Below are 18,848 nucleotides of genomic sequence, written 5' to 3'. Positions count from 1 at the left end.
TAGAATCTTACAGACCCAACAAAAAAGACTGTGCCCCAGTTTAACATCCTTTTTTTTATTCCTATCCCTCCTCTGTTGGTGTTAGATTGAGGGAGGAAAAAGGTTTTGTCAGCTTTTCTGGGCCAGGGCTGAAAAGCTTCAGTGAAAACATGGGGCTCCAACAAAGCGCTGCCAGGTCTGAAACAGGACACCCTGGCTACAGGACACAAGTCCTTCTTCGCCCTTCCCTGCTGCCTAGGAGTCAGGAGGACCTTATAAATCACAGAGAGACAGAGCCTCTCTTCAGAAATTCTGATGGTGCCACCTTCTAATTTCAATCTTAACAGAATAATAAATATGGATCTTTGCTTTCTACCCTGAAGGTCAAATGGTAGACTGCTGAAGATTGTGGGTTCCAGAATCATCTAGGACTATCTGCGTAAGTAAAGCTGCTCTGCAGGACAAGGAGTTCACGGAGCCTGGTAGAGTTACCATTCGTTGAAAAGGACAGGAGGAAAACCAATGGCACCAGCCACAAGCTTTGCTCGGGACACAGACCAAGTTCTCAGTACCATATAAATTAGGCTAAAGGTCACTGTCAATCATCCGGGAGAAGAGATCCAGAGACCGTTGGACAGGGAGAAATCAAAATGTCTGCAGCAGCCAAATCCTAAGACAAGTTTATGTTCTAATCTAAGAAAAGCAGCTAGATAAATAGTTTGTCATGCTAAATTTGGTATCATGACATTTTCTAACTCTACCAACATGAAAAGAAAAGTATTTGCAAGTCAGGAGGCCTGGGCTCTGGTTCTGGTTCTGGTTTTGAAACTGAACTCTGGACACAGGCAGTTGTACATTTTTCCTTCTGGGTTTTGCCTTCTATAAAGAATCTAAGGGTTTCTAATGTCTCCCTCCATTCCGGCAGGCTGCAGATCTGACTCAGCGGCACGAAACAGCAACTGTGAGAACACAGACACAACAGAGAGACAGAGCCTCTCCAGCAATTCTGATGGTGCCACCTTCTAATTTCAATCTTAATAGAACATGGATCTTAGCTCTCTACTCTGTAGGTCAAATACAATTCAATATTAAATTCTCCAGAAATTCAGCCATCCAGGAATGTGGCTGACCATGGAAACCCTGTGGTTTTCTAAAGAAAGGAAGCCCCTGCCTCAGAACAAGGGTGCTGCGACAGTCCCTGAAATGGGGACAGAGGTCACACTGACATCCACAGCTCTAGACCCAAAGTGGGGCCAGGAACATCCCAAGCCCATGCACATGGGCCAGGTAGCCCAGGCAAGAAGGTGCCAGGCTACAACTGGCTATTTTTCAGCCTTAACCTGTCTTAAACTACTCCCTGTCTTAAACTTTTCTTTTCCTTTTTGCTTCTTTCAGAGAGGAGTTAGCTAATAACTAGGTAGGAATCCTAGAGTTTTTTTAATTCTTGGAGACTTCTACTTCTCATAAGTAAACATCAATAGTTTTTTAATCTAAATTAAAAGTCTTGTTAAAGTATTGAAAACAAAGCCTTTGGTTGGCTTTCTTAAAGAAATGACATCTGACTGAATCTCTTTTAGATGTCCTATTCAATCTAATGCCATAAAAATCCTTAAGAGACCATGAAAACTACTTCTGAGAATGTACATACATATCACAGTGCCCACTTTATTTCTGAAAACAAAAAAATTAGCCATTCATCAATTTTTTTTCAGTCTTTGATGTTGATAAGTGTCAGACTACATGGCAGACGCTTAGGGCCTGCCTATCCACTCAATGCCCTCCTCACTGGTCAGAAAGAGCCTGAATGACAAGGATGACTTCTGCAGAAACCAAAGTTGAGACAATTACAGTAATGAGAACCTAAGAGTACAGGCAGAGTCCATTTCTGCCTAATATGTTTTTCAGCTGTAAGCAGAGCCATAAAATGTGAAAGTATAGAATACAAAAATGTGCAATAATCATACGGTGAAAAATATGTAAAAGTTAATGTAGTTCTCTTGTACTGTGCAGCATTTAGCACAGTGATTGGAATAAAATAGTGAGAGTTCTGGTCAGTGGCTATAACACCTCTCCCACGGTGTCCAATGGCCAGCCACCAGGACAGGGCAACATGAAAAGCAGCTGCATTTGCTGTGACGCACAGGAACCAGATTCCTGGCCTGACAGCTACTCAGAAAGGAACACCCACTGCAGGATGGTGTGGAAGCTTCTGGGGAGAGCAGATGCCCTCGGATCTGGAGAGTTGGGAGGTGGGTGCTTGTGGACGATACCAGTATGAAAGCTCTTTTGCCTTTAAGCAGTGCCTACTCCCTTACTGGCCATTTAACTAAATTCTGGTGCCAAACTGAGGCACTCTGTAAAGTCTAATTTTACAGAAAAGTTGCCAGGAAAGAAGGCAGCAGAATCGGGACAGATTCCATGTTGGTACTTTTTAACAAACAGTAATTATTACTAAAGAAACCCATAACAGAGACATCAGTTTTGCTTTCTGTCCCCACTGAATGCTCACCTCACATTTGTGATTTCATTTCCTCTGTGTTAAACTAGTAGTAACTACTGATTCTTCCAGAAAGATGGACTACTCAATTATAGTTGGCAAAGTACTCTGATATGCAAGCAGAAAAATTAAAACAATAACAAATTCTTCAGACCATTCAGCATTGCTATAATCTCTTACAATTACAGAAAAAACATTTAGCTTTTCTAATTTAAAACAAAAAGCACTTTTTACCCTTACATAAAGTTGCTTAAACAAATAAAAAGTGCTATCCATGAAACTTTAAGGGTATTCTAATCCACTCTTTTGGTAGAAAAATCAGGAACATCAATCCTTTCCCCAAAAGGCAGATTTAATCTGTTTAAAACTATAAAACCAATGAAAGTCTTTTCCCAGGACCATTTTATTCAAAGGTCAGAGACTGGAGAAGAACTAAGAAAAGGGCAAAAATCACAGAGCACAATCCAAGAAAATATATGACATGTAACCAGAAGAAACAGATCTCACCCTTCATGAGATCCATAAAAGATCTTTTGTACAACACAGAGGAAAATATTTGTGGGATAAACAACATACACTGGGATGTATGAGAAGAACCCATTTTTAAGCTACCCCAAAAAGTTAACTCTCTTAAAAATATATCCTGCTATGAAACTGTTATTTCAAAAGCATGGTAAATGTAATCAGATATGATACAAAACAAGCTCTCTGTGAAAGAACTCTATGAAAACCAGAGAGCTGCCCCCAGTCAATTAAGGTCCTTCTAATTTACTAATTAATTAATTAGGTTAATTTGTTAAGTGCCTACTCAGATACCCAGACTACTGACCAAGAGACTCCTAATTGGTAATACTAAACACAGATTTCCTGACTCCGTCTCTGTCAGGACCCTTTTAGGAGAAAGAGACAGAAATCTAAATCTCACATGGCCAAACCAAAAGGAATTTTATTGGATCACTTATAAATGTCAGTAGTAGATCTAGCTTCAAGACTGGCCAGGGGCTCAGAGCACCCAGCTCCTCATACTCTATCTCCTGACTGTGCCCTCGATGCTGGCCCTCTCTGTTCTCTGCTTTGGATGGCTCCAGCAACCTCAACCTCATCTCCTACCAAACCATGGGCACGGAGAAACACAGCAGCTGCTCCCCCGGCTGCCCATGGAAATGTTTACTGAATTCTGCTGGGTGGAATCCTTATCCTGAAACCAATCAGAGTGCTCACATAATGCCATGATTTGGGTAGTCAGATATTATGTGACATACCCAAAACATACAGATTGAGCAAGTATCCTGAGAGGGAGCCTGGGAGAATGGATGATGGACAACTAAAGCCCAGCACACGTCTATCCCATCATCTGTTACCCAAGTTGTTACACCAACAGTCATCCTACAGCACACCTTCATCATGTCACTCTATTCACAGCCACAGTGTCGACCCTCTGCTACTGATCAGGGCCCTCTACAACCTGCTCACCAGTTTCTTCCTTTCAGTCCTAAAACAATCACCAGTAAGTATCATATGGTATATGCCAATTATAATTCTCCAAAGACATACTGATTGAAACCGGAATACATGTGAAGACAGATCATCCTTCTTTCTCTTTCCTTCTCTCTCAACAGCCATTCTGCCTGCAGAGATCACATCTTCAACCTATCTTCTCGAGTACAAACTTTCATCTGGACAGAGCCAGATTCAGTTCTGAAGTAGGAGGATTCACATTTGGAAAGACTAAGACCCGGTTTGGAAAAGGACTCATGATCCAAGGGAGTGAATCCCAGGGGCAAACACTCAGAAAAATTCAACCTGGTAATCTTGAAATAGTTTTCAAAACTAACTGGGAAAGGATAAATGGGTATATCCAACTGTTTTATTATGCTGGTTGCACAAAAAAATTAAAATTAATTAAAATCTTGAAATTGTACATGTGTTAAAAGGATTTCTACTCTATCAACTTCCAAAGTGAAGTCTTTCCTCCATGTGAGAAACAGAGTACCTGAGACACATTTCTATATATTTTTAAGACACCTGCAAATGTCCAAGTAAATTCTATATACAAAGCGATCCTCTCTGTGAAAAATACAGGCTTTGAAAACCGTGTTTTTAAAAGGAATAAAAGAAAAAGGAGACTTCCATCACGGATAAGCATTCTTTCACTCAAGTCAAGATCAAGGAAAAAACCTTGATGATTCTGGAAAGCCTATAAATGCAGAGGCTGCTGTTCTATCTACCTAAATGTCTGTCAAAATGGCAGATTTGACTGATATTTAACTAAATTCTAGATTTATCTGAGGGGAATAATGAAGCTAAAATTGATAGAGACCCAGAGCCATAGCTGCTTAAGAAATAAGAGTCAGGGTAATTCTTGGAAAAGGCAGACAGGAGGAAAAGAAGCCTGTTTGAGCTGAGAGGAAACTACAAACATTATGCCAGAAACCAACTCTCATAAATAAAAAGTCAGGCACTTGAGAGTTTTGCACAGGACCCATATAATTTATTTTGGTAGGATGACCCTGGATGTGTAGAATTAAAAGGACATGTGCTGCTGAACAAAAGAACAGTCCCAGGATTTATTTCGACACCACCTTAAAATAACCTCAACCAAAAATACCTTTACAACAAGCACGAATAAGAGAAAAAGAGAGAGAGGGATGTTAAAAAGAAAATAAATGAAAAACAGATGCTGAGTCCATTGTAACTCAAAAAATAAATGTATGGAGTGATCTATTAAGGATAGTTGTGTTAAAGACAATAAAGTCACTTAAAAAACAAAGTAGAATTGGGAGGAAAAAGACCTTGCATTGAAGCAATACACAGATTCAATACCTTACTTTATGATGATGATGACTTTTTTGCTCAAAAGATTTCTAAAATTCTAAAATGCCTCTGAATTTGGCATAGTTTTCACAAAGGCACAGATAGAAAGGGACTAAACTGCCTACTTACATAGCTCTTTGGGAACTCTGGGAAAGCATTTTTCCAAATGCATGTTGTGCCAAACGGAATTTATTGCTGGTCCAAAGAGAGGAGACAGTCCAGGAACAGGGAGAAGCAAGTCTTATTCCCCCTCCTACCAATTCCTGGCCAGTATCAGGGCCAGAGGACAAAGGGGTACAGTCTGTCCATCCAGGACAAGGCCAGATTCCAGCCCATCTACACGTTCCCATGCCTCACTGCTGGCCCCCAAGCCCTCAAGGACAAATTGTGTAATCAGCACCATATTTTTCCCTTCCTCCTCTAAGGGTACAACCCTCAAGAGCCCATCATTCTCATTCTGGGAAATGAACATCAAGCAAACTGCTGTGCAGACACAAAGATGTGAGGCCTCTTTGGGGGCCAAACAAGAACTGTGGCACTGCTGCTCTGTCATGGAGCTCTGAGGTTCCCAACATCAGTGAGGACCCCGGGCACCCAGCACAGCAGGACCCTCTTCAGCCTGATACCCAAGGCCCAGCTTCTTAAGAACAATCTTGCCTCAACCATCCAGTCCACTGTGATCATTCTCCTTCCTTTGAACCACCGCGACACCTGGGCTCTCGTTATTCTGCCTTCTTGCATGTTATTCTTATGGTACCACACTAATTATTACCAAGAACATATATTCTCGAGGAAAGCACTCATGATTTTCTAGAAAATACTTCCTACAGCTCCATAACAACGCTATGTACACACTTACATCAGAATTATGGGAAGAAAGGAAAAGGAGACACAGATATTGGTTTATTGCCTTCTGGAAACAATAAACCACTATAATTACAAAGCATCACAACTACCCTCAACTGCAGGATCCTTAGGGATAGGCATCACATTTTTTTTTTGTCTTTGTATTCTTTTTTTTTTTCACATTTCAAACTTAACTCATTTTATTCTTTCTTTTTATTCCATAGTCCTAGGTACATTACAATGACAGAGACTACAACTGACAACATAATGGATTATATTTGTCCTGTGAATGAATATCAACAATAAAGGTAAAAACAATGTATGTGAGGGATTGTACGTAGAATTAGGTATCATTAAGCAGAAAGGCTGCATTGTTGAATTTGAATTTTCAGACAAGGTGAGGAATATTTAATTACGAATGGAGTATGTTGCTTGTAGTGGAAACAGAGAACAGAGAAAAAAAGAATGCAGCAGAACTTCACCTGCAAAAGCAAAACTAGTGCCACAGAACTAAAACAGAATGCTGAAGAACAATTAGAAATAAAGCCATTGAAAGGTACTAAAGCTCGGACATAGTCCCATTAAACTCTTTCCTTCATTCAGATATCCAGCATATACTCAGGGGGCTCCTCGACCTGTACTAGATACAGACTATTCTAGATGCCCGAGATACATGAGTAGACAAGAGAGGTCACTGCTCACATGTGGTCTGCATTGTTTGGGAAGAGGTAGGCAGGAAATAGGCAATACACAGATAAACAAGAAAAAATAAAGTGTGTGTGTGTGTGTGTGTATATGTGTGTGTGTGTGTGTGTGTATGCGCGTATATGTGTACATGCCATACAAGAGAGGGAATTAAAGCAGGTAAGTGGCTGGGTGGTGAGGGACAGCAAGGTCCAGGGAAATCTTCTATAATAAAATGATTAGATATTTCAGTAGAGAACTAAAGGAAGCAAGAGAGCCAACCATGAGGACATGTGGGGACAGGGGATTCTAACCAGCAGAACCAAAAGCTGAAGAGGCCCTGGGCAGGGGCAGTTTTGAAATATTCAAGTGTCAGGGAGGTGAGGAAAGCTGATCAGATCTGTGAGGAGTGATGAGTGGGTGACCAGGTGGCCTATGTAGTGAGGAGGAATCTCAGAGGGTCTTCCAACAATGATACCACTTTGGCTTTCTCTCTGAGTCGGGTGGGAAGCTACTAGAAGGTTTGCATGGAAGGCTAACAGGATCTGGGAACTAGATCTTCTAATGCAAGAGCTTCTAATGTGACAACATACACGGATGATACATACAGTGTTTTAAAGAACTGCAATATTATTTTTGTTTAATTCTTACAGCAACGTAAGTTCCATGGGACCACAGCCCCTAGCTGTCTTGTTCGCCATTGGATCTCTAAGCCCTTAAACAGCAACTTGCATTTAGGAAGCACTCAAGGAATATTTGCTGAAAATATGAATGAATGAATAAATTCAAGAACAAAGTCTTTGAATCTATCTGCTTAGCCCAAAGGGCAGAATCCCTTTCTTAAACTACCACTGCTCAAACTAGTTGAATTTCACCTTGAACATGCAGAATAACTCATGCTTTGCTACATGCCTGAAGGAATAAAACTTTCTTTCATAGCTTGGCAATAAATTTATTTCTCCGGGAATCCGTGATAAGCAGTGTTTTAATAAGTGAAAAAGAGAAGAAAAGTAAATATACAATTTTTATAAAGTTGTCATAGCCTGCCACAAAACTTTAAGTGGGAGTTATTTTTAAACTATTTTAAATGGCTGTGGGAGGAAGGGTTCGGTTTATGTCCTGGGAAGTACTTTTACTCCCAAAGGCTTTAACTAGCTGTCCACCAGGGGAAAGGGCACTAGAAAAAAATAGTTGAGACTGTTCCGGACCTAAGAAAATGTTACAAAATGAGCTTTTTGGGCTCCCTCTGAGTGCGATATAAGAATACAAAACTGAACCTTACAGGGACAAAGTCTTGGAATCCTGGGTGTCTGGTCAAGAGCTTTAATTTCATACCTAGTTCACAGCTTGTCCTGTTCAGAATGGGAAAAAAAAATAAAAAATAAAAAAAGTTTGAGATGTATAATAAAAGTTTTGAGATGTATAATGCCTTAACCACATCACCTTTAATGGCGGTGCCCATGTTACTCAGTTATATTCCTCCACTAAAAAGTCAAAGTGTTTCCCAGTTTCTTCTCCACAAATCCATTCCAAAAAGACCCCTCCCTCAGGAATCTGGGGCCATGTCCCTGAGGCTTTGCCTCACAGGCCACTGCAGAGGCTTCCTGAGCAAAGCTGGATACCTTTCCTAAAATCCATGTGTTTGCAGAGATTAGTGTTTTTATTAAAGAAAAAATATTCTCTGAAGCATGGGTGTGAACTAGAGTTGGGTTACACAAAGCCACTCTTTACAGAAGGCCTCCAGAGGGAAAAAATATTTAAACCCATTGTGCAGTGGGGAAGTGAATAAGTAGGTCAAATGAAATGTTTGGATTAAGAAAATTCTTTTTATTCTTAAATAAAATTCTTTTATGGAAGTTTTTCAGCATATAAACCTGGGGCAAAGTCCTTTTGCAATGATGATAAATAATAAAAACAACTAAAAGTTACTGTGTACCACATTGTTTAAGTTAACTATATTCTCTGTTCAGTCTCTAACAAGTAATCTATTAGTAAAATAAGCCTTTGAAGGACTTCAGTTAATTCAATCAAAATGATACACCTAGCTATAGTCATCAAGACTGTTGGATAATAGCTAAAGATACTAAAGTACTAAAAGTACTAAAAGTACTGGTAAAGGCTAAAGTACTGGTACATGTTATAATATAGAGATCACAGGAAAGAACTGAGAGTCCAGAAAGAAATACATGCACTTATGGTAGACTGATTTCAACATGGGAGTCAAGACAATTATACAGGGTTTAAAAAAAAAAAAAAGTGTTTTCAACAAATAGTGCTGGGACAACTGGAATTCCACATGTAATAAAAATGATGGATCTTTAACTCACATCATATATGCTGTGGTTTGGATGCGAGTTGTCCCTCAAAAGCTCACATATGAGACAATGCAAGAAGGTCTAGAGGAAAAATGATTAGGTTGTGAGAGCCTTAACCTGATCAAAGGATTAATGCCCTGATGGGATTAACAGAGTGGTAGCGGGAGGAGGTGGGGCATTAGGGTCATAGCTTTAGGGTATATATTTGTATCTGGTGAGTGGAGTTTGCTCTCTCTGCTTGCTGATCATCATGTGAGCTGCTTCTCTCCACCATACTCTTCTGCCATGATATCCTGCCTCACCTTAAGCCCGGAGGAATGGAGCCATGCTGTCTATGGACTGTGACCTCTGAAACCGTGAGCCCCTAAGTAAACTTTTCCTCTTCTACAATTGTTCTGGTCAGGTCTTTTAGCCACAGATGTGAAAAAGCTGACTAAAACAATATATGAATATTAATTTTAAGTAAATTTAAGACCTAAACAGTGTAAACTTCTGTGACCTTGGAAAAGGCAGTGGATTCCCAGATAGGATACATAAAGCAAAAGCAACGAAGAAAAAATATATAGGTAAACAGAGAAATTGGACTTCATAAAAATTTAAAAGGTTTGTATTTCAGAGGGCAACAAGAAGAAAATGAAAAGACATCCCACAAAATGGAAGAAAATATTTGCAAGTCATATATCCAGTTGAGATCTATTAACTGGAATCCATAAATACCACTTACAACTCAACAACAACAAAAAATAAAGAATGATTTAAATAGATATTTCTTCAAAGAAGATATAAGATAATTAATATGCACATGAAAATATGTTTGAGATAATTATCCATCAGGAAAATGCAAATCAAACTCCAGTATGCTACTACTTCACACCCATTAGGATAACTACCATCAAAAGAACAGATAATAATAAATGCGGGTAAGGATTTGGTAAAATTGGAACTCTCAAATACCTCTGTTGAATGGGGTAGCATCTTTGGAAAAATGTTAATTTCTCAAAAGATTAAGCATATGGTTACCATATAACCCAATGCTTCCTTTCCTGGGTATATGCCCAAGAGAACTGAAAACACATTTGTCCAAAAACCTGTACACAAATGTTCATAGCTGCACTATTAATAATAAACAGTGAAAACAACTCAAAATATCTATCATCTGGTAAAAGTATAAACAAGTGTGAGTGTATTCATAAAATGGTACATTATTCAGCAAAGAAATATATGAATGAAGTACTGGTACATGCTATAATATGAATAAACCCTGAAAATATTAACCTGAATGAAAAAAGTCAGTCATAATGGGCCATGTATTACATGATTCCATTTATATAAATTAGGCAAATCTACAGAGGTAGAAAGTAAATTAGTGTTTTTCTAGGGTGTGGAGAGAAAGAAAGAGGAAATGCTTATTAGTAGATATAGAATTTCTTTTTGGGTGGTAAGAATGTTCTAAAATTATATCTCTGTTCAAACGTCATTTTACCTTAAAGACTGTATTATCATCATATATTAAATAACAATGTTAATTTACTCCTAATCAACAACCCTGTTACTCTATTTTTCTCCATGTCATTTTGACTATAACACATGCACACATACACACACACAACATACACATACATGTAGTCTGTATTCACCTAATCAGAAAGGTACCTTGCAGCTGGCTGCATTTGTGCACAAACATGAAACGAAGGATTATGGATTCTTTAGTTCTAAGACAGACTGTGTGTTGTGCACACCCAAGCCTCTCTGAGGACAATTAGGCCTCAAACAAACACTGGCCAGACCTATCAGAAGTGAGGATTTTAAGAAGTGTGGATTTCTGAGGAACGATTAACTGCAATGTAAGTGATTATTTGGCTTAGACTTGGGAAACTAAAGAAGTCATAATTGTGCAGCCATAACTGGTTCACCACAACAAACTCATCAGCTTTGTCTTTGAAGTGAGAGAGCAGATTGGACTATATAGACTATCTCCTCAACAGCTGTTAAATACTAGGCAACATGAGAGTCTAACACTTGGACAATAATCTCTCTTTAGACAAACCTGAATCAAAACACAAAGCTGAGCTTGGTTCTTTTGATAAAAGCAAATTTCAATATCAAGAAAAAGTGAGGGGAATGTTTGATAACACAGAGGCAGACCATTCACCTACAGGCAAGGCGGGAAGCAGGCTGCAGAAGGCTGAGAACTAGGTCTGAGAGCCACAGGAAACCAAAAGGCATCCTCTCTCCTATTCTCAAAATCTAAACACAAAATAGTGCAGTTGTTAAGAACACAAATTTTAGGGCTACACTAGCTAATCTGAATCTTCCTTTTGCCTTTTACAGTTGATTAATTTATTTATCTTCAGTTTCCTCATCTGTTAAATGGACTAACAACAGTCCTCATCTCATAGGATAATTTTGAGGACTAAGTGTATTAATAGTGTAAAGCTACAGAGCAGTGCCTAGTGAAGTAGCTAGGATTTCCTTTCATTACTACCATTACTGAACAGGTACTGCTACAAATGACCACACACAAAAAAACTAAGCTCAATCATATCAGTAAGCAAAGAAACGAGAACAAACCATAATAAGAACAAATAAGAATAAACCATATTTCATATATCATTCTCAAGAATGATTTTTTTATAAATGTTCCTCTGCTATCCTAGAAGCAGACACAATCCTAGAGGAAACTATAGGAAAAGGCATCAAAATCTTAATATAGACAGAAATGGAAACAAAAAATATAACTTTAAAATTTAATCTGAGGCAATAAAGAGATCTACACAACAATTTAAATGCAGTTATGTTTATCAGTTATTACAGTGAAAAAATTGAGACATATTAACTATCAAATACTAGAGGATAAACTGTCAAGAACTTAGAAGCATCTGAGATTTTAACTTGCTTATAGCCTAACAAATACATCCCACAGTTTCATTGGCACTGACAGAAGACACAAGTCTCTGGGAGACAAATAAAGGATGTTATACTCACTGTACATGAGGGAGTACGACCTATGAGACTATATGAAACAGCTGATATTCATAATGCATTGATACATATAGAGAGGATCTGTGTCACAGATGCAGAACTTTTAAGCTCAGAATTAAAGAAATGCCAATAGTCTAAGGAGGCTGATAACAAACGTGTTCAACCTTTGCCCATAAGGGAAAAACATTTTTATTATCCCAGACAGGAATCAAATTTGCCCTCTGCTACTAAGAAGGAAACTACTTCTCTCTTCCCGAACTGTTCACCAAGAGATTATAATGAACAGATAGTTCTTTTCTGAATAAATAGTTCAGAATAAAAGTATAAAAATGTTAATGACCCACGGAGAATTGCTTCCCAACACTAAGTAACTTACAGTGCATCCACAGAATATGCATTTATGTGCTTATGAAAAACACTTTTCAGAAGAACATTTACTAAAATGAGAAAAAATATTTATGGTATACTGTGACATATAAAAACAGATTCTTATTCACTAAAATTATACACACAGCATGTGTCCATACACATGCATGCACACACTCAGGTAGAATGAAAGAGAAAATGGACCCAATTTTGTTTTAAATTACATTTCCATTTATATGTGAAAAAAAGGACTGAACATATATACATAGCAGTAGTTTTTTTCTTGGTGTTGAGATTATGCCTCTGCTTTTTTAACTAATTTTTCTGTAATGTAAACTTTTATAATCAGGAGAAGAAGATTTTTTTAAAAATACATAGATGTAATACAAAAAAAGAAAAAATAAATAAACTAGACTTTTGTTTTTTGAAGTGCTAGAGATTAAACCCAGGATCTCACATATGGTAGGCAAGCACTCTACCACTGAGTTACATCCCCAGCCCCCAAGTAAACTAGACTTCATCAAAATTAAAAACTTTTGTGCATCAAAGGACACCATCAAAACTATGAAAGGAAAAACCTACAGAATGGGAGAAAACACGTGCAAATCATATATTTGATTAGGGATTTGTATTCATAATGCTTAAGGACTCCTACAACTTACTAATTAAAAAGATAAATAACTCAATTGAAAAATGAACACAGAATTTGAATAGGTATTTCTTCAAAGAAGATAAGCACATGAAAGATGCTCATCATTATCACTCACTGGAGAAATGCAAGTCAAAACCACAGATTAGATATCACTTCTTACCCACTAGAATGGCTAAAATAAAAAAGACAGACAATAGCAAGTGCTGGTGAGGGTGAAAAACCGGAACCTTTAGACATCGTTCGTTGGTGGGGTTTAAATGGTGCGGCTACTTCAGAAAACAATCTGGTAGTTCCTTACAATGTTAAACATAAAGTTTCTGTATAATTAATTCAGCAACTCTAGTCTTGGAGAAATAAACTTCTACCCCAAAGAAATAAGAACATAAGTCCACACAAAAGCCTATACACAAAAGTTCACAGCAGAACTCTTCAATAATAGCCAAAAAAATGGTAACACAAGTGCTGATGAACATGTCAGATCCAAATTGAACAAACCAGAAAAACACTATGCTGAGTAAAAAGGAAAGCCACAAAAGGCCACACAGTATATGATTTAGTTTATATGAAATTCCCAGAAAATATGGTAGAGAGAGAAAGTACATTAGTGGCAGCTATGGGTGGGGGAGGGGAAAATGGGGAGTAACCACTAATGTGTTTGGAGTTTCTTTTGGGGGACAAATGAAATGTTGTGGCATTAGATAATGATGGTGGTTGTAAAATTCTGTGAACATTTAAAAATACATAAAATTATATATTTTAGGAGGCTGAATTTTAGGGTATCTGAATTATATCTCAATAGGTTGTTATTAAAATATATGTATATACACTATTCATATACACGTCACCAATTGATATAATGGGATGGGAAAAAAGATAATTCAGAAAAGTAACAAAATAGTCAATACTCATGTCTGAAAAAGCTTCAGCCTCACTAGTAACAACAAAATACCCTAGAAGATTGAAGTGCTATTCTCCCCTTTAAATTAGCAAATGGTCTTTCAATAATAGAACAAAGATACAATAAAAAAGATACTCTATACCCTGTTTCTGAAAATGGCAAATGATGTAACATTTTGGGAAGTCATTTGGCAACCTATCTCAGCCATAAAAATCTTCACTGAATAATTCCATCTAGGGCTCTATCCTAGATATGCAGACAACATTAATAAATGTTCATAAATAATTAACTTTAGTAGAATAGCCTTAAAATGGGGAAATGGTTAATGTGATAATATTTCCATAGAATTTTAAAACACCCAGAATCTTCTAAAGTATGTTTTTTAAGACTACAATATGATGGTAAGTTAAAAAAGGCAATCTACAAAATTATCCACATAATCCTAAATATCTAAACAAACAAAAAATTTGACGCATACAAATAAAAACATGCCAGAAGAAACTGTACTCAAATATTAACAGTAGTTAATTCCTATAGTACTCTATATTAATTCTATAACTTAAAAATATTTGTTAAATGAAAATAAAAGGAGTACTACCCCTTAGTGCCAATGGTATAATGATGGTGAATAAAATGGAGAAAGAAAATTTATGACTCAATGTCTTTCCCTCACTTAGAGAACCTTAAAACAAGATAACTATTTTTAAATGGACAAGGCAGATAAGTTGGTGAGTTTGACATTAATTCTAAGCAAGATTCTAAAATGAGTTCTTTAATGGAACTTTGTATAAACCTAAAAAAGGAAACCATCAGTCAGCAGGAACATCATGGAGTCACTCAGTCATTTTAGACCATTTGTACTTCCTTTCTTTCTCCGATAAGCTATTTGGAGGGGTATTAGAGGATGGACTCATAAACTGGTAAATGAAACCAAACAGAGAGAACAAGTACATCTGCTATCAGGGCCAAGATCCTGAGAGATGAAAGTAAATAGCTTAAGTCACTAAAAATTTTCATGCCTCTAATTTAGTTTATTTCTTGGATGAGATAAAAGATAGGGTAATAGGAGGCAAGCACATTAGTAAATAGTAGAAGGTCACCAAACTGAGAGAAATAGCAGATGTATATCAGAATCTAAAACAGAGTAAGGGATTAAACAATAGTTTAAGCCTAACAAAACAATATTTAACATAGATAGGGTAAGATATTGTATTATAATTTAAGATTAACTACTGATAGATACTGGATTTCTTTGGGAGAAAAGAAAATGTTCTGGAACTGAATAGCTGTGGTGGTTGCACAACTTTGTAAATTCTGAAACCACTGAATTTTAAACTTCAATGTGATAAAAATGGTGAATTTTACGTTATCTCATTACAATATATTTTGTGATTACACATATGCTTGTAATTTTGCGACACTCATACACCAATACTACATAAGATATATTGATCTCCACAAATACTTCACGCTATTATTGTTAAAGAATTCACAATAATGTCAAATCATGGGTGCAATGTACACTAACAAAAATTCTTTAAAATGAAGTACCAAAATCAGTAATTATTCATTCCTTTGATTTTTAATTTATTTGCCACATGCTTACTTGGTACCAGGCACTGTGTTAAGAACTGTAGATACGGGGTGAATACAACCCTCACCCTCAGAGAGCTTCCAGTAAGAAGAGGACTTAATATTAAATAACTATCACTCCAATAAACACAATAACTGTAATGTGGAACATAAAGGGAAAATAAATTTCTATGATAAAATATGACAGGCAGGTCTGATGAAGATAGGATAACTTCTCTGAGGAAATTGCATTTAATTTGAAACTAGAATTTGAGTTATGAAGACAGAGGATTAGTATTCCCTCAGATGTAACAACAGTACACAAGTCCCAAGGTAGAAGAGAACCTGCACCTTTGAGAAGCCCACAAAGGCCATTTGTGATCAGAGAACAGACAGTAAGTAAAAAAGAAGATGGTCACAAAACGAAGCTAGAAAAATAAGAAGGGATCAGTCTACACAGGGTCCTATGGGCCTCTTGAAGACACTTACTTTGTACAAAGAAAAGCCACCGAAGAATTTTAGCAGAGAAGCAATATATGATCAATCTGGATCATAAAAGCAACATCCAGACCCCTCTGTGGAAAAGGGATTAGAGAGGAGCAAAAGGTTAAATTAGGAGCCCACTTAAGAGGCTCTTAGAGTAACATTTCAGACTTGGGTGTGGAGGTAGAAAAGAAGACATTTTGAAGATCTGTTTTAATGATTATCACAAATTCTGTTTCATAACTCCAATTTACAGATGTGAGGATATGCTTTCCAAAGAAAGTTTATTTATCCAGGATCCCAGACAGATTATCATCCATCCAAAACCAAACTAAGGTCCACAAACACTTCCAATTATCTCTAGGAGCTCTGAAGTCTTTTCATATAACTAGATAGTATCTGAACTCAAATTATTCCTAAGCTTCTAGCAGAATAATTTCTTACTGGAAAGTTTTCAGAGTATTAAATGAAGCCAGACAGTGAAGTAGGAACCTAAAAGTACACTACAAAGAGTGCAGGTAGCACTTGGTGTTTTCACTTAAACCCAACAAGAAATAAGCTTGTCCTTTGAAAATGATTTTGCCTATAGAGGAATCATTCTGGGAGATGAGTACTCTGCTTAGCACATGGTATTCAAGGCTTCAGTTAAACACACACACACACACACACACACACACACACACACACACGAAGAGATATGTGCAAAGCTTTCCAAATTATTCATGTGCCTGTGTCTCCTTAAACTGCACTCCAGAGACTGGAGCAAAATAAAGAGACTGTGATGGCTACTATATAGCTTTTGAAGACTAAATGAATGCTTTGCATTGTAATAGGAAAGCAACTGTACGTTACACACGCATACATTTCTTTTCCTCTTAAATAAAATCCTGCAATCCCCATGGTAAATATTGCTCCAAATCCATGATAGATCACATAAACCCAGACAGGGAAAAAAGAATGCCTTCCAGAAAAAGCAGATTACTTAGCTAGGATCTCAGACACTAACATCAACCCAGTACAAACCCAAGACATGAAATCAAAGGAAAACTGTCTATTCAATTCTCTCAGGGTATGATGGGAGCAAACAACAAAGATGCATATGATCATTTGACAACTTTACATTTTATAACACATGCTCTGAAAGTAATCTTGTTCTCTTTTTCATTTAGATGGTGAAAATTAATTTTGGACTAAAAAATGTAAATCTAAAGGAGGGTGTTGTTTAACACAAGGGATCTTTAATTTTTACCAGTGTTATTGTTTTTAGCTTCTTTGAGATTTCGACTTCTTTGTAATTATTTATTAGTATATAATATATAGGTATATGTATGTATGTATACACACACACACACACACACACACACACACACACACACACCCCTACACGGTTGCTGGCTCAAATGTTCCTGGCCTTCCCTGACTCCTCCCATGTTCACTCTCAGCTCTTCTAAGCAAGTTTTCCTCACCCTTGATGGTAGAGCTGATCTTTTATCCATTCTCCCCTCTCTACCTACTGTATCTTGTACATTTTTCCATCATGCAGTGGCATTTACAAGTGGCTCCCCTTCCAATCTGTGTGTCCCCGGGCCCTTAACACCAAGCATGATACATGAAAGATTCTCAAATGCTTGTGGAATGAAATGAGAGAATAGATAAATCTCATCTCCCCACCTGTGTAATTTTATATTTATTTCCCTGCAATACCCTATATGTTAACCATTCCCCAATTCAGAGACACTTCAGATAAGTCTACCTCACCACCACCAATTTCTTTCCATTTCTTTATAGAAGGGGATTTCTAACTTGAAGTACTACACTGTTTGAAGGGTGTTTATGAAATCAATTTTAAGAATAATCCGATTTACACATCAGATTTTATGCATGATGAATGTGAATATGGACTAGAAAAGGTCTTTACTCCCCAATATTTATATTCTATAGGAAAACGATATCCAATGCCATGTTGCCCATTCATTCCTGCTTCTGACATTCTTATCACATACAATTCTTATAAAGGGCCTTCTTCCTCATTAAAGAAGAAGAGATGTCCTTGGCAAGGGCAGAGTGAATCCATGAGTTAAATTTGTCATTTTGGAATAAATTATTTAGTACCACTTAAACCCTGAAAGCTTTGAACCACCTATCTTGTGGTTTATGGCACTGTCTTCTAAGTTTACAATTTCCTGACTGTGAAGCAACAATTTCATTCTGTAGTGCAAAATCAATGCAATGTAAATATACTATAGGAACTAACATTCTCTAGCAAAGTAAAAGATTTATTCTTTCACTGGCATGCGACAATTTTAAACAGGCTTTTAGAAATAAATACTCAGGAACCATTCTACAATTTAGGAATAAAGTTTTCTTGCTGAATATAAAGCAAACTAACTGTCTCCCTCTTTCCATGAAATGAGCCATATTCCTGAAGCCACCTGAGCTCTCTGTCCACTAATATGAAGAGCTTTGATCTAACTCTATTATGAACCTAGAGTTTGAATAGGAGACCATCCGAGATATAAAGGAGCTGTGGTGGTAGAAACAAGAAACAGCCAATAGGATTTTTAAATGTATTCTCTCACTAGTTCAGGGTTTTCGTTAGGCAGGAATGGCAATCATTTTCATTCTAAATCATATTACCAGTACAACTATGGGTAGGAAGGTTTGGTACTGAGCCAAGGATTCCAGGAAATGTTACTTAACTGTATAATCAGGGACCAGTCACTTGTGTGGAGTGAGTGGCAAAAGGTGGCGTTGTTTAAA

At 37.2% G+C, this 18,848-nt stretch overlaps 1 protein-coding gene across 2 annotated transcripts in view; it reads right to left on the bottom strand.

The window, feature by feature from the left end:
* The window catches only part of Mtmr7 (myotubularin related protein 7), an 88,494-nt gene that overhangs the window by 68,843 nt on the left and 803 nt on the right, over window positions 1-18,848 (bottom strand). The gene's annotated exons all lie outside the window — the stretch shown is intronic.

The sequence above is a fragment of the Ictidomys tridecemlineatus genome, chromosome 14 (assembly GCF_052094955.1).
Source record: "Ictidomys tridecemlineatus isolate mIctTri1 chromosome 14, mIctTri1.hap1, whole genome shotgun sequence".
NCBI lineage: Eukaryota > Metazoa > Chordata > Mammalia > Rodentia > Sciuridae > Ictidomys > Ictidomys tridecemlineatus.
The sequence above is the reverse complement of the archived record's forward strand: the minus strand, read 5'-3'. Positions and strand labels throughout refer to the sequence as shown.